The sequence below is a fragment of the Prionailurus bengalensis genome, chromosome D4, assembly GCF_016509475.1.
Source record: "Prionailurus bengalensis isolate Pbe53 chromosome D4, Fcat_Pben_1.1_paternal_pri, whole genome shotgun sequence".
Taxonomy (NCBI): domain Eukaryota; kingdom Metazoa; phylum Chordata; class Mammalia; order Carnivora; family Felidae; genus Prionailurus; species Prionailurus bengalensis.
The window spans coordinates 47,483,261-47,498,348 of record NC_057359.1 but is presented as its reverse complement, the minus strand read 5'-3'; the positions used below and the strand labels follow the sequence as shown (position 1 = coordinate 47,498,348).

At 38.2% G+C, this 15,088-nt stretch overlaps 1 protein-coding gene across 8 annotated transcripts in view; it reads left to right on the top strand.

Moving 5' to 3' along the window:
* The window catches only part of ELAVL2 (ELAV like RNA binding protein 2), a 164,883-nt gene that overhangs the window by 134,686 nt on the left and 15,109 nt on the right, over window positions 1-15,088 (top strand). The gene's annotated exons all lie outside the window — the stretch shown is intronic.

Below are 15,088 nucleotides of genomic sequence, written 5' to 3'. Positions count from 1 at the left end.
CTGGACTTACCTGAATAGTATTCTCCCTCCCTCCCTCTCTCTCTCCCTCTCTCTCTCCCTCTCTCTCTCCCTCTCTCTCTCCCTCTCTCTCTCCCTCTCTCTCTCTCTCTCCCTCTCTCTCTCTCTCTCTCTCTCACACACACACACACACACACACACACACTCACACACACATTCACACACACTCACAGTAGTCATTTTCAGGGCATTTCAGTGCCATTAAATACTTTTAGTATTACAAGTATATAAATGTCATTTAATATTTGATTCTGAGTATAGGGAATTTGCAGTATCATTCTTCTGGGGCCCATTCATTTAAAATGGGTATTTCATATTAGTATAGAGATTGGGAGTTCAATTATATGGTTCAGGATGGTTGTGAATCCTTAGAATATGGAAGTTGCTTTTAGAATGCAATAAAAATTTGTCTCCTATTTATAGACTTCCAACCACACCCCTCTTCCACCCCTCCACAGTATCTGGATGTTTGAACTTTTCTAGTCCGGGTTTTAATAAATGGGACTTTGCATTACTATCACAAGAACTTGCCCACATAGCATGTTATAAATATTTAAAGAAAAAAAAAACTATTTACTGTATGCCACCTTAATTTGGAAGCCTTTTGACCTATAAACTGAATTTTGTTCCGAAGCTATGTGAAAGCGGTGCATACTGTCACCAAAAGGCTTAGAATGTCTCTGTTCTCAGATTTGCAAAAATGGGTTAATAAGTAATTGTCACCAACTTACAGCATTTTCCATAGTGTTCTCCTTCATTAACCAGTGTCTTGGGGGAATTGTGAAATATGCGTTGTCTGCAGACCGCTCTGGTGCACAAAGTCAAATGAACTGTGAAGGTGAAGGCTAAGAACACCCCTCTCACCTTTGTACTTTGTTCTTTGAGTATTAAAGAACATTGATCTACCAAGTGGCAAAGGGGGTACTATTTGGAGGTTTAATTACAGCCAGTGAATGTTATTGATGCTATCAATCAGCAAGACCCAGGGAAAGGGCACTGTGCCAGACTATTCGGTGCTCCCGACAGTGTAATTAAATACCGCAGGACTGGCTTCTCAAGGTAAAGTGAGGTGCTTCTGCACATCTGAAGCAGGAGAATGCTTTGTCCTGCAACAGAGGTAAAGGCGGTTATCCCCTCTTACTGCTCCTGTTTAAATTTCCGGAGGAGTCTATGAATGGCAGTGATATGGTCTGTTCATTGTGTACAGTTAAGGTTGTTGGTGTGTTCCTTAAAAACCCTCTTTCTTGTAAGGCCTTCACAACTAGCATACAAAAGGCTTTAGGAATATAGTAATTACTTTTTGTTAAAGCTGTTTGGGGGATATACAGCTCAGGTGTCTAATAGATATTTGGAGAATGAGGGATTGTCTTTGAATGAGACTATTAGTCCTGCAAATCAGTTCATTTAAAAAGCTTTCCCTGTGATTATTCTCTAATGTCTAATCATGTTGAGAGAAAAATACCTTGGTAGGTTTGAAGTTATAAAACATTCAGTAATATTTCAAGGGTTATTCCTTTTGAATTATCTATTGAATAAATTTTTTATAGTTGTATAATTTATGTCAGGTCCACAAAAAATATATAGGTAAGACTTTCTTTGGCCTTGGGGAGGGTTTATAATAACATTCCTGTTATCTCTCTTTCTTTTTCTTATATGTCATACATGTGTCTCTCACACAATTTCCTTCTAGTCTATTTGAGAGAGAAATGCCATAGGCAATCCAAAATGTTTGCTATTGCCTTTTTTTTTTTAATGGTGTATAGTGTATACTCATTAAGGCTCAGCAAAGACAGGCTCTCCTTGAAGAAAAGTGAGGTGGTTTCCTAACTTTTTGTGCATATGCGTGTGTACATATATACATGCGCACACACACACTAGATTCCTGACAATCGGATTAAATCAGGCCTGAAAACATTAAATATTGACTGTTGTGTTTTAGTTGTAAGAGATATGGGTGCAGACTATTTTTACATTTACAACAGGTGTTTGAAGGAAGACTGTTAGAAATTTTCCCTTGGATGTTTGAGGAATAATTTTTTAAGTACATTAAAGGTTTAGTAAGAGTGATTATTTCATCTTCAATAGTCTTTTCCCATTAGAGCCTTTTACATTATATGAAATCCTAGCAAGTCCAGTGGTTAGTTTCCAAGTTTGTATGGAGGGACATATGCTTTAAAGGTTATTGGGGTGTCTGGGTGGCTCAGTCAGTTAGGCATGGGCTTAGGTCATGCTGTCATGGTTTACAAGATTGAGCCCCGTGTTGGGCTCTGCACTGACAGCATGGAGCCTGCTTGGGATTTTCTCTCTCCCTCTCTGTCTGCCCCTCCCCTGCTTGTGCTCTTTCTCTCTCAAAATAAATAAACATGAAAAACAATTACTAAATAAAAGTTATTAATTTCTATCATAACATGTGTTTTTTCCTCTCCCCCCCCCCCCAAGGTCAAAGTTCTCAAATTTAATATTAAAAAATGTTTAATTGCAAATTGTTTTTTAAGGACGATACAATCCTGGTTATACAGTCTTGGATAGGGAATATCTGTAAGTACTTAATTCTGTAAGCATTTTGAATGTCTAGCACATATAGGTCCACTTTGGTAAATGTTGGAGCCGTGCTAAAACATGACAAGATATAGTCTTGTCCCTGATGCCATTGTATAGTAGGAAGAGACAGCACTGACTTTATATGACCATTTTTTTGATGTATGATAAGCGAATGCAGAGTACAGTGGAAATGGATATGTCACTGGCTGTCGAGAGGCCCCTGCAGTAGTTTCAGAAGTGATAGGGTTTTACAAGATAGGGTTTATCATGTAGAGAAAGAAGACACGTATTACACGTGAAGGAATGTCTCATCCAAAGGCACGAAGGCCTTTATGTGACATGTACTTTTTGGAAGAAACTTGTATCTGGAAACTATAAAGTGTATTTATTCAATCAAGTATTAACCTTCTATGAAAATGATTGGTAGGCAAATTTGATTAAACCTAGCCCCATAGTTTACATTTATTCTTTTTTAGGAAGACCTAATTCATAAAAGGAACTATGGGGATGAATTTTGTGGGCATTTGTTCACAGTCACATATCTGCCCTGTTCAGCAAAGATTCATGGTAACCTATGAGACTCATTTAAGATGTTTAAAAATGGTACCAAGATGAAATTTCTCTGTGGAGTATTTAGTGTACACACAGAAATAGGATCATTATATTTTCATTACTGTATATATAAGTAGGTCAAAGAAGACTTGGATATCTGAACCAACATTGTGGCGAAGCAGTTTTTCTTCTAGTTACAGAACAAAAGGAAACTTATTGTAGATGGTATTTAAAATAGCCTTTTAAATTGCCACGCTGATTTTGACTATTCTGTTCACCTAGCTTATGGGAAAATTATCTCCACATTGTATATGTATTTGACCTACACACATACATTTTTGTAGACTGTCACTTCCTTGGTTCTGAAAGCCTCACTATGACATTTAAGGGCTCCAGAATCTGCCCCAGCTTCCTACTACAGCATCGTCTTTGTTCTACAGAGATTTTATTCTGGCTCAGCTGGGCTCCTCCTCCTTGAATATGCATGCCAAATTCTTATCTCCTGCCTTGGTTCATTCTCTGCCTGTACTGCCTTATACCACTGTCATTACTTACCAACTTTTATGTGGCCATAAAAGTGTTTATTTTTCGGGGCGCCTGGGTGGCTAAGTATGGTTAGGCGTCCGACTTTGGCTCAGGTCATGATCTCACAGTTCATGAGTTCAAGCTCCACGTCGGGCTCTGTGCTGCCAGCTCAGAGCCTGGTGCCTGCTTCCAATTCTGTGTCTCCCTGTCTCTCCCCCTCCCACGCTTGTGCTCTGTCTCTCAAAACTAAACATTAAAAACATTTTTTTAAAGCATTTATTTTTCACTGTACATTACCATTTCTTCTCTTTGGTGGTCTGCTCTCAGAGGGCAGGCATCTTTGTCTTTAGAGCACTTCACAAAATATATAAGCTTTTATTTAAAGTTTCTGAATGAGGGGGCTCCTGGATGGCTCGGTCGGTTAGGCATTCGACTTCGGCTCAGGTCATGTTCTCACAGTTTATGGTTCGAGCCCTGTGTCAGGCTCTGTGCTGACAGCTCAGAACCTAGAGCCTGCTTCAGATTCTGTCTCCCTCTCTCTGGCCCTCCCCTGCTCATGCTCTGTCTCACTCTCTCTCTCTCAAAAATAAATAAAGATTAAAAAAAAAATTTTAAATTTCTGAATGAGGAAGTTTTTATGTAGTGCTTATAAGAAGTAATGGAGATGTGCTCTGTATGCTCAGAGATAGGGAATAGTGGGATGTGTGTGTGTTTATGTTTTCCATTTCAAACCTTAGATGAAGTATGCAAAAACTCTAGGGTATGTAACCCACCAAAATTGGCTTGTTGAGAACCTTCTTTTTCTACACATTACCAACCAGTGGTAATTAGCTTTTATTGTTAAACAGCTCCATTTTACCTCTATCAGGTACCCTGGTGACCTTCTTTAGGTTTAACTTTTTCTAACTCAGCATTTTAATCTGCTGCCAGTGCTTCAGATCTACTAGGTGGTTAAATACTACATGAATTACATTTTAAGTTTATATTTACACGTAAAATTGTTAACAGGGAACTTGATGGTGTAGCTTTTGTTGGAGATTGCATCTGATCAAATTTCAGAAACTTGAAAGAACCCTTAAGAAGCTACTACTGAAGAACAGTTTTCTAAGAACTGAATGAGTACATCTATTTTTCTGTAAGCCAGTTTAACTTCTGTTGTTTCCAGTGAAGCACAGAAAGCCAGATTGTTTGGACAAGCATCACACCTTCTAATCAGCTTGCCTGAAAGATACTTCAGAAATAGCCTCTGCAGGAGGCCATGGAGTATTTTCAGTCTGTAAGAATCGGAGCACCCACTTGTGGGTGGGGGTGTAAGATAGGAATACATATAAGAATTAGTTTCAACCCTCTAGGAAACGTACAGCCTAATAATATAAAAGCTTTGTAAGTGAATTGCAGTGCTGTTACCCTGGGAGGTGGCTTTGAGGTAGTCTGCTGCTCTGGCAGTGTTGAACAGGCCCTACACCCATCCGAATATTGAGTACTGAGTACTGATATTTTCCTTATTCTTTATGTCTAACATCCTCCTAGTATATTTCGTGAGTGTCCAAAGTGAAAAACTTTCACAGTACTCTGCTAGCATAGCCTTCTTGGTATTTTTTCCTGGTGTGAAATCACATTGAGTCATTAGGCACTGGTTGAATGGTGTTTTGTAACCCATCCCACATTCAGTGCATACATGCGCCCCTCATCTGAAATAGACACTATTCCCCAAAGCCCATTTATGATTTCTGCCACTGTCTTCCCAAAACGGAGATGATTCTGTTTCTCATTTTGCATCTCATTTTAGGCTCTGATAGATATTTATTAGAGAGAATAAAGAAGTGGGAGTATTTAATATGCAGTACTTTGGGGAAAGAATATTAAAATCAAGTTGGTCTTTTCTATCAGCTCATTTAAAGCTGCTGGATGTTGACCTTCTATACGACAAACAGCCTTTTCCTTAGGCTTCAACGGGGGCTTGGGCTCTCCCATACACTTATCTGCTATTGTCTTACAAAATACATGGAAGATTGTATTGTAATATTGTAATAATTAGTGAGGATTAATTTTTATAATAACTGCAATGGATTTGGAAAAAGACTTATTTAATCTTTGAACTGTTTTTCTGTTAAAGTACATACATCTTCTTGTATCAAATGCCTCCTCTGTGTCCTCTTATCTGATCTCAGAGATAATAGTGATAATTTGAGTTTTTTCTTACATAAATTAGGGATGCTAGTGATAACACCCAATTTATAACCCTGATATTAGGATCAGTTGAATATTAAGGTATGTAACATACCAAGAACAGTGTCTGGCATGGTAAGTGCTTAGTAAGTGTTTGGAGCTATCATTATCTATGTTGTTATGATTTTCTATGTATGAAATCATTAAGGTATGATTGAAACATTATTATGGTTTTCCAGCTTTGTGCTAATAGTTTTATTTTTCCGTTTAATCCTTGTAAGGTCCCTGTGAGGTGAGGACTTTGATTTACATCAGATTGTAAACGAACAAATAGAGGCTTCAGAGAAACTAAGGAAATTATTCCCTAGTTATATAACTGGTAAGGCACCAGAGCCAAGACCTGAACTTGGCTCTGTGCACGTCCAAGCCTTGTGTTTTCAGTGCTTCATAACTTTGGAGGGCTCCGGTACGAGTATCCGGTACGAGCCCTTTGGAGGGCTCCGGTACGAGTTTCTGGCCACTAGTTCGTAGTATGCCCTGTTGCGGCCAGAACTTAACCAGTGATAATACATTCTTTTTTTGCCTTTTAAGTTTTTTTTGACATAGTAATACACTAATTCCTGTTTGCCTTAATTCTAGCCTATTTATATTACTTAATTCTTCTTTTTGTTTTAAGCAAGCCCCATGCCCAGTGTGGGGCTTGAACCTCATGACCCTGAGATCAAGGGTCCCATGCTCTACCACCTGAGCCAGCCAGGTACCCCTTACTTAATACTTCTAAAGATATGTGGCCAAATAAATACAGGCTCATTTCTCATTTTTTAATGTTGAAAATAAGGGAGTCCGCTTTTCCTAGCCACTCTTGAAAACTTCCCAGTGCAGAGAGGTTAGGAATGAACTCTGGTGGTTATAGCTGAAACTTCCATCTCTTTTATTTTCTTTTTTTTTCCAAGCCACTTTAGGGTAATCACTTACTAAAATTTTAACGGGCTAAGTGAAGGTATGGAATGGAGTATGGAACAGTTTGATTGGCAGATTCTTGCTTAGACCTTGGGATGACTGATTGACCACCACTGCAATTGTAGATCCAGTTTAATCCTCAACCCCCTTTGGATGCCACATTTACCACTTACTCTATTTGTTTTCTTATTTTTTTTTGTTGTTGTTGTTAGATTCTTTACATGCACAAATCCTTAGGAATTTGAAAGACGTTGTTGGCTTAAGATGCATTTCAGGAATGCTTTACCATGGGTTCCCTATTTACCTTTACCAGCGTGAGAGTCCTTGTTGAACCAACGGGGTTCTGTAGCCAGGCAGAAGCGACAATAGAAGGGCAGATGTGATCTGCTAAAAACTTTGATGGTTTAGTAAATATTTTGATACTTTAATAAAACTGTACTTCAATAAAATATAAAGATGTCTGTCAGGACAGTCTGCTTGGACCCTCATTTAATTGATAAATGTTGGATGAGACAGATGTGGGTAGTATTTAATAGACTATGCTCAGTGTAGTTTTCAGATGCTGAGTTTAAGATGTATGTAAAAGGAAATCTAATTTTTCAAGTGTCCAGTTTATGATTAGTTGCTTAATAGGATACTTAGAACTAGTGTGCTTTTTTTCTATTGTTTTTAATAATGTCGTAAGTGATCACTTAAACTCTTAGGACATTATTTATTCTTTGGTCCAATTTTAAGTTGGGTATAAGAGTCAACTGCTTTGAATTTTATTTAATGTTGCATTAAAACTTGGAAATGATGTAAAGCTGGGTAGTCTCTCTAGTATAATACACCCAGTTGCTATTTTCCCTTTCTGTTAAATGATACATAATGTTTTTTAAATGCATGTTTAATACCTAAAATATTCTATTGTAGGTAAGTTTTAACTTGGTATAAAGCAATAGTTTCAAGATTCTTAGTTTGATTTTTTTTTTTTTCTCCTCTTCAACTGTCCTCCCCTCTCCCCACCTCCCTCCCCTTAGCTTTTTGTCAGACATCTCCTAAATAGTTCTCAGGCATTATACTAGTATAAGAAATATAGTAAGTGTCCTATGGACTAGACCCATTTTGATGTATTTCGGATTTTCTTACGTGTATAGAAGAAACCATTTTGATGACCTAAAGTTCTTACCTTCTTGCATATATCTTTTTCCTTGTATATGTCTCATCATCCTCCCAATAATTGTCATTTTGCTAGAAACCTGTATGATTTCAGATTGTGTCTCAGGCAGTGGTGTATTGGAAAATCTCTTGATGAAGGGTCAAGGCCTGTGAATCCTACACTCTTTTGCTCTGCATCTTTGGACAAATCACTTCATTTTTGTGTGCCTCAGTCTCCCTCCTTCCTAAATAAAAAGAAATTGGGCCAAATGATCTGTTTCCTTTTTGTTCCAATATTAAGACCTTTCCCCCCAGCAACATATTATTCTGTCAAAGATTTTATTGCCTCTGGAGATTTGAATCCCCAGTTTGTGAAATGACACTTCATTCTTGACATGTTTAATGGCATCTACAGTCTAGTCTATGAACAGAGTGCCATCATGTATGATTTTTGCTTTATTTACGAAGTAGATTATGGCCCTTCTTAACTTTTTACATAAGATTTCCAAAATGAAGTTTCTCCACTTTGTGATTATAAATCCTCTTCATTACGGTAATGTGTGGCAGGTACCAGGGTGTGCAAAATAGGATAAAGACAAGGTTTCTTATTTCAAGGACGTAAGGCAGTTGTAAGAGAGGATAAGAGATGAGTTTATCTTGGTTTCTTCAGTGTGGATGAGAAACCAGGCATGTGGGTACTGGTAAAGGTACTAACTCAGACAATTGAAGGTGGATGAGAGTGGATGTTAGGCACTCGTGATGCCATTGTAGAGTCTGAAGTGACTCACATTTAGTTGAGTGGGAGGTGCAGGTTATACTCACACTGGGAAGTAAGAGAGAGGAAGGTTTGGAAAACTACTGAAGGTTGTGAGTGTTTATACAGAAAGGGAGTCAGTGCCCTGAGCGTAAAGGACTAAGAAATTTGAAATTAATCTTAAAGCATTAAGGAGTCCCTGAGGGATTTGAAGCTGAGAGTAACACAATCAAATGTGTTTCCTGGTGTTGTTTGAATTAAAACAATCTTTATGAGACTTAAAGGAGAGGTTTCATCTGTATTTTCCACCAATGGAGTTTTCTAAATTCCATGTTTTGGAATACCTATTAAAGGTAACTCCCCTAATCTATAATACCCCTTTCTAAAGCCTTCCTGGTAGGGGTGATTGTTGCTTTGAACTCTAACACCTTTTCTACAGCTAATCTTTAATTACTTATGGACTTATTTCTGTATGCTTTGTTCTCTCAGGTTTACTCATTTGCCACCCTTTGTGAAACATGCTGGCCCTTAAAAAACTTAGACTGTGATATGTATATGCCTTGATGTGTTTTCGAGACTTGTTCCTGGTGGGGTTTTGCATTTAGAAGCAGATAAAAGTATAGTTCCTCCTTTTGGATGCATTTTGAGGTCTCTGGCCTGAATTGTGATTGGAGATCACATTCTTCTGTGTACTTCTCAGCTCTTTGGAGGCTCTGGTGTAACCACCTGTCTGTAAAGCCTTAATGCTGTCACAGGACCTTTGCTACTGCCTACCAGAGCCAGAGCTTTTATTTAGTGATAGTGTCAGTTTTCAGACAGCCCTATCAAGACTCAGCTTTTTGATATGAACAGCAATTAATTCTCATTTTAAATAGGCACAACCATGATCTTATCTATTCCTCCCAGCTGAAGAGAATGAACAGAGCTTTTCAAAAAAGTCTGAAGTGGCAAGCATCTAATTTTCAGGTTTAATGTTGATAGTCCTGGGTCAGTAATTGACAAATGATAGAAGTTGTTCAATGCTGATCTTGCCAGTGGGAGATTTTTCAAATGTCCTTAGTTTAATAAAGAAGGAATTGCTTTGTTCATTTATAGACCTTATCTCTTTCATCTGTTGGTATTAATGTCCACTGTCACTGATCTTTTGTTGATGAGTCCAAGAGAAATGAGAGCGGTTGTGTTTTTTGGGCAAAGGCATTTTGATGGACTTACTATTGAACGTGATGTAGTGGGATTTTAAACTCTACTATGTACATGTAATGAAGTGCTAATTCTTATCCATAGATATCTTCATTCCTTTTAATTCTGTGTATTTTGATTAACTTGTGTTTTGATAGCCTATTCTTAGTATATGTGTTACTTGTCCTTGAATGTTTAATGTATAATTAGCTTTAGTTGCTGATGAATAAATGAGTTTTTAATTACAAGGAATATATTGTGTTTCAAACTATTCCATTTTCAAGACCTAATTACTTTGATAAATCTATTTTTATCTCTATTTTGTCCGGTGTGCTCTCATTTACGAAGAACAATTTGAGAAGCCATTGGCTAGAGCATTTATTTGCCTGGTACTTCTAACTGCTTTCCTTGCTTCCCCTCAAGTAATCTCAGTATTGCTTGTCTTTGTTTATTATATCACTTGTAGGGTTGTGAGAAATTCCAGAATAAACCTGAGTTTTAAATTGCTATCTTTGGAGTAGATTGGTGTTCAGTGTTGTACTCTCTGTATCATCTTTAAATATTTAAATTGCAGACTCTCTGGCTGCCTCTTAAATTAGATCCTTCACTTAGTAGTTTTGACATTTCATAACCTTGCTCCTCAGGCATTAAATATTCACCTGTTTAAATGGCAGTGAAAATTTAAAATCCAAACTCATTCTGTTAATCCAGTGAATGTAGATTGGAGAAGAGCTTGCAGTTGGTGAAAGAAGAATCTATTTTGACTCCAGTGGATCATATGCTGCAGGGCTATTATATTGAAGTATTTCTAATACATAATTTGCCAAAAGACAAAGCCATTTCTTGGGTCTTCTCCAAGGGGTATTAACCTTGAAGGACCGTAAAAATAGACTTAATACTTTGAGGCTTATGATAGACCAAGAGTTCCTGTAGGTGAGCATTATTCAAGGCACCAGTACAGGCTCCACATCCAGAAAAATCAGAATGGAGAAGGTTGCTGATAATTACCAGGTACAAAATTTATCCTACTGGCAGAGTCTTCTTCCTACTTTGATCTAAGTACATTCTGTTTATAATCCTTTGAGATAGAAGAAGAAATATTTTGCTTTTCTTGGAAGGGAGGATGTTACTGACAGTGACATCCTTGATAGAGCAGGAGAAGGGTCTGCAGATCCTAAGAAACAGGTGTAGGGGCAAGACATGACACATTGGTCTGGGTGAAGGATGGTTGCCCTTCATTACACTTTTATTTCTTGGAAGTTCATGAGGGGTAGAGGGGGGATACATTGCTCATTTAATCACATTCTCAGAAAGTAATAAACAAACGTAAAAATTCTAAGTATCATGTGAAGTTTCTCCAGTGAGTCTCAATCTGTGGCCACTCATTCTTTCTTGCTAGAGGTTACTTTTTAGAGAACATATTAATGAAAGATGAAATAAAATAACTTTGATATAACTTTAATATCTGGTGGCATCCTGTTTTCTGCTGCCTTAGCTCAGTTTCACTGTGTGTGTGTTAGTGTGAGAAACAACCCAGATTGATTTAATTCCTCCAAACTTTAAGAACAAAAGTTACTGTAGTAAATTGTAGAAAGAAAATTGGACAAGGATACAAGGATCCTGTGTTCAGAGTTTGGATCCAGTGGTATGTTACTTACCTTGTCTATGCTATTTGCCCAGCTATAAAATACTAATGTGTGCTCTACCTACCACAGACAAAACACTCTATTTTGCACGTGGTAAAGTCTCATAAGTCCCTAAGTGTAAGTTAAATGGAAATATTTGTTACTACCATGAGTTTATACGTGGTAGTTCATCTCTGTCCTGGGACTGGAACCAGTTTTTTGAGAAAGTTACTAAAAAAAATACTCATGAGGAGATTTACCGTTGCTTCTAGGAGTCCTTTTAATGTGGCTGTGTTCTAAAAATGTACCTTGGATTCGTTTTAATCAGGTATGGTAGGCTATGCTGACATGGAAATTATTGTTAGAAGGAAGCAGTTTATAGTTACAGATCTTTAGAAACAGGGGCCTAGTTGGCTCAGTTAAGCATCTGACTGGCTCAGGTTATGATCTTGGGGTTTGTGAGATCAAGCCCTGCCTCAGGCACTGGTCTGACAGCACAGAGCCTGCTTGGGATTCTTTCTCTACCTCTCTCTCTTCCCCTCACCTGCTTGCTCGCTTGCGTGTCCTCCCTCCCTCCCTCTCTCCCTCCCTCCCTCTCTCCCTCCCTCCCTCCCTCCCTCTCTCTCTCTTTCTTTCTCTCAGACTTAAAACAAAAGGAAACAGCCCTGTTTTCCATGACATGTAGGGCCACATGGGGAAGCACCAAGGATGATCAGGAGGCAGAGAGATGAAGGCAGAGTATGGTCCAGAGCCTTTATTGAAATTCCCAGTGGGAAGGAAAGGGTCAGTGAGGCGGGTTAGGTATGCTGAGTTTAGCATTGGATAGTTTGAATAATTTTGGAGGGCTCTAGATTGGGGGTGGGGAGTTTCTAGTTGTCAGACACCCAGCCCTGGGGTCATTTAGGGTGGGGAATATAGGCTTGGTGTGTGAGAATTTGATACATGAGAAAAGGTGTGGGATTGGTTTGTTTATATATCAAAGGCAGGCTCACAGGAGAGTCATTTACTATCTCCAAGAAGTAGTTATCTCTGGGAGGGGCAGTCTTCAGGATCCAGGCCCCAGATGCTAGAGCATCAAGAATACAGAAAATAAAATCTAGTCAATACAGGCTAGAAATTAAAGCAGCAGTGTGAACTTGAGACCGGACACTGAAGAAAAACAAAAGCAGATAACATAACTGACCCAAGTATGTTTTCAAAGCTTTTATATAAGCACTAAATATAAACCCGTTTTCCTAAATATATTTTAGGATAACTTTTAAAACACTCCACCCACACTCCTCCGAAATGCACAGAGCAGTAAATGTCACTGCCTGAGTAAATTATTCTGGAACACAGTAATGGACTCAGGTTACTCTCAGTTTTAATGGTCTGTGTCTTTCTCAGATGCATGTAGAGGTAAATAATGTTTATAGTCACCTAGGTTTTTAGGTTCTGTGCGAAGAATTCTGTGTACATTAGAAATTATTAAGATTCCTAATCATACAATGGAGGTACGGTCACGTGGTAATAGACTTAAATTTGTACGAGTTCACAGAGCCTTAATGAATTGAATGTAGTTTCGAGCCCAGGCACACTGGTTGGAAAGCCATCACCTAAAACTACCATTATACTGCCTCACGCCTTGCTTGAGCTCCTGGAGTGGCTGTCTGCCTCCATGGCCTCCTTCATCAGTCCTTGGGAGAGAGAATGTACATATGCTTACTCTGTTGCCCGTGGGAAGTGGCTCTTCCTAAAGGGAATGCTTTAGTCACATGATCCTGAGCAGACTACAGCTGCCTTGCTGAGAGTTCTCAGTCTCCGAAAGCAAGAGTTTAAGTGGTGGGATTTGTAGCTGTTAATTGAGAATTGGGCTTTAGAAAAGAAGTGGGATATTCATTGTTTTCATATTAGTGAGGGTATCTGTAATTCATTTGCTTTTTTTTTTTTTCCTTTTTTTTCTCCTTCAGTTTATAGCAATCCCAAGACTAGGTTCCACTTGAATTATTTTGTTGATCACTTGGAATTTTCCTTCATATTTTTCACTTACATTTAAGTTCCTCAATCTTCATTCTTAAGTGGTGAGGCATAGAGAAAAAGTGCATGTGCATAATTATCTCTCGGCACTCCACCACTCTTCCAAATTCCTTGTGTCTATAGTATAGGACAGTGTTCATGCAACTTCAAATATAGCCTGTGGACCAAGAGGTGTGTTTTCACTTGTTAATGAGCAAACTTGTTGAATAAAAGATAAGAGTATTAAATGTTAACACTAGTGGGGCAGGGATGAAAGATAGCAAGACCTTTTTATAAAGTAATATAAATCTGGCTTACTTTTTTTGTGAAAAGCCAAAAAGGAAATGGTGATAACACTGTGGGCATAATTTAAACCATGGAGAATATGTTTGAAAATACCAAGAGCTTATTGAAATTGAAGACCTTTTTGTTTGTTTGTTTGTTTAATTTTGTTTTTGAAATGAGCAGTGGACTAGTTTAAAGGTGGATACTTACAGATGAAAGTAGCAAGCAGAAGTTACCATGTTACAGTACCTGAGCAAATCAATATGAGTTAGACCCATTGGCCATTTTTATGAATTGTCTGGAAGATGAAGGCTATATTGTGACCTTGTAGTTAGGTAGTCCAGAAAAGCTTAGAATTAAACCAGAGGGAATGTGGTCAGGAATAGCATATGAGATTCAGAGCTGTCTGAAAATTGGCAGAGATAGGTGTAGGCAAAGAGCTGTCGATTATGTTTTGGGCAAGCTCTCGATGACTGCATGAACTGTCCCTTAAATCTTGTGGTCTAGGAAGCTTGCTCTGGGCCCACAGGATCACTGGTTATTAGATTGGTTTTACTCAGCAAATGTTCTAGCATCTATCATATGCCAAAATACTGAGGATAACAGTGATAAGAGTGAGAGGTAGTTCCTTAGTGCATGGAGCTTACATGAAGAATGTTGATTATCAACAAATACAGTCAGACTTATTTTGTCTTCTATCCTTGTAGAATTTTGAACTTTATATCTTAGAAGCTTTTTGAAAGGATACATAAAATGGTAATTAAAGCCAATAAAAGGGACTTAAGACCTTTTGGAAAATAAATGTTACAGAGACTTGTGGACAAGAAGACAATAGACAAGGAATGGCTAGAGATATAGCTTGTTCACATACTTAAATGTCCGGAAGTTTAGGGATGATAAAATGCTATTTTGAAATGAATCAAAAAGGCATACTTAGTGATAATATGGTAAATTTTTAGAAACTTTGTACGATCGCCTGCAGAGATGGGAGAGGCTCAAAAACAGGTCACAAAAATGTGTTGGATGAATTTAGAGTTCTTAAACTGAATTACTCGATTGAGCCTACATCTGTAGCTTAGGGGGTTGGCCCCAGTGAGGACATCCTGTTACCCTAAGTAGTACTGTGCTATGTGCACCACTGGTTTGTTTTGAAAACCTGCAAACCTAGGGATAAATATGATCTCTTTTCTCCTCCTGGGGGAATGGCATTTTCTATTTCTTGATCATTTCTCCAGAAAGGAGTAAAATGGTTAACCCAGGACTTATTTTTAACATCCGTGTTTGTTATGTGCTCCATACGGAAAAGCTGCTGACTAACTTTAGGCAGTCGTTGAGTTTCTGAAGGGAG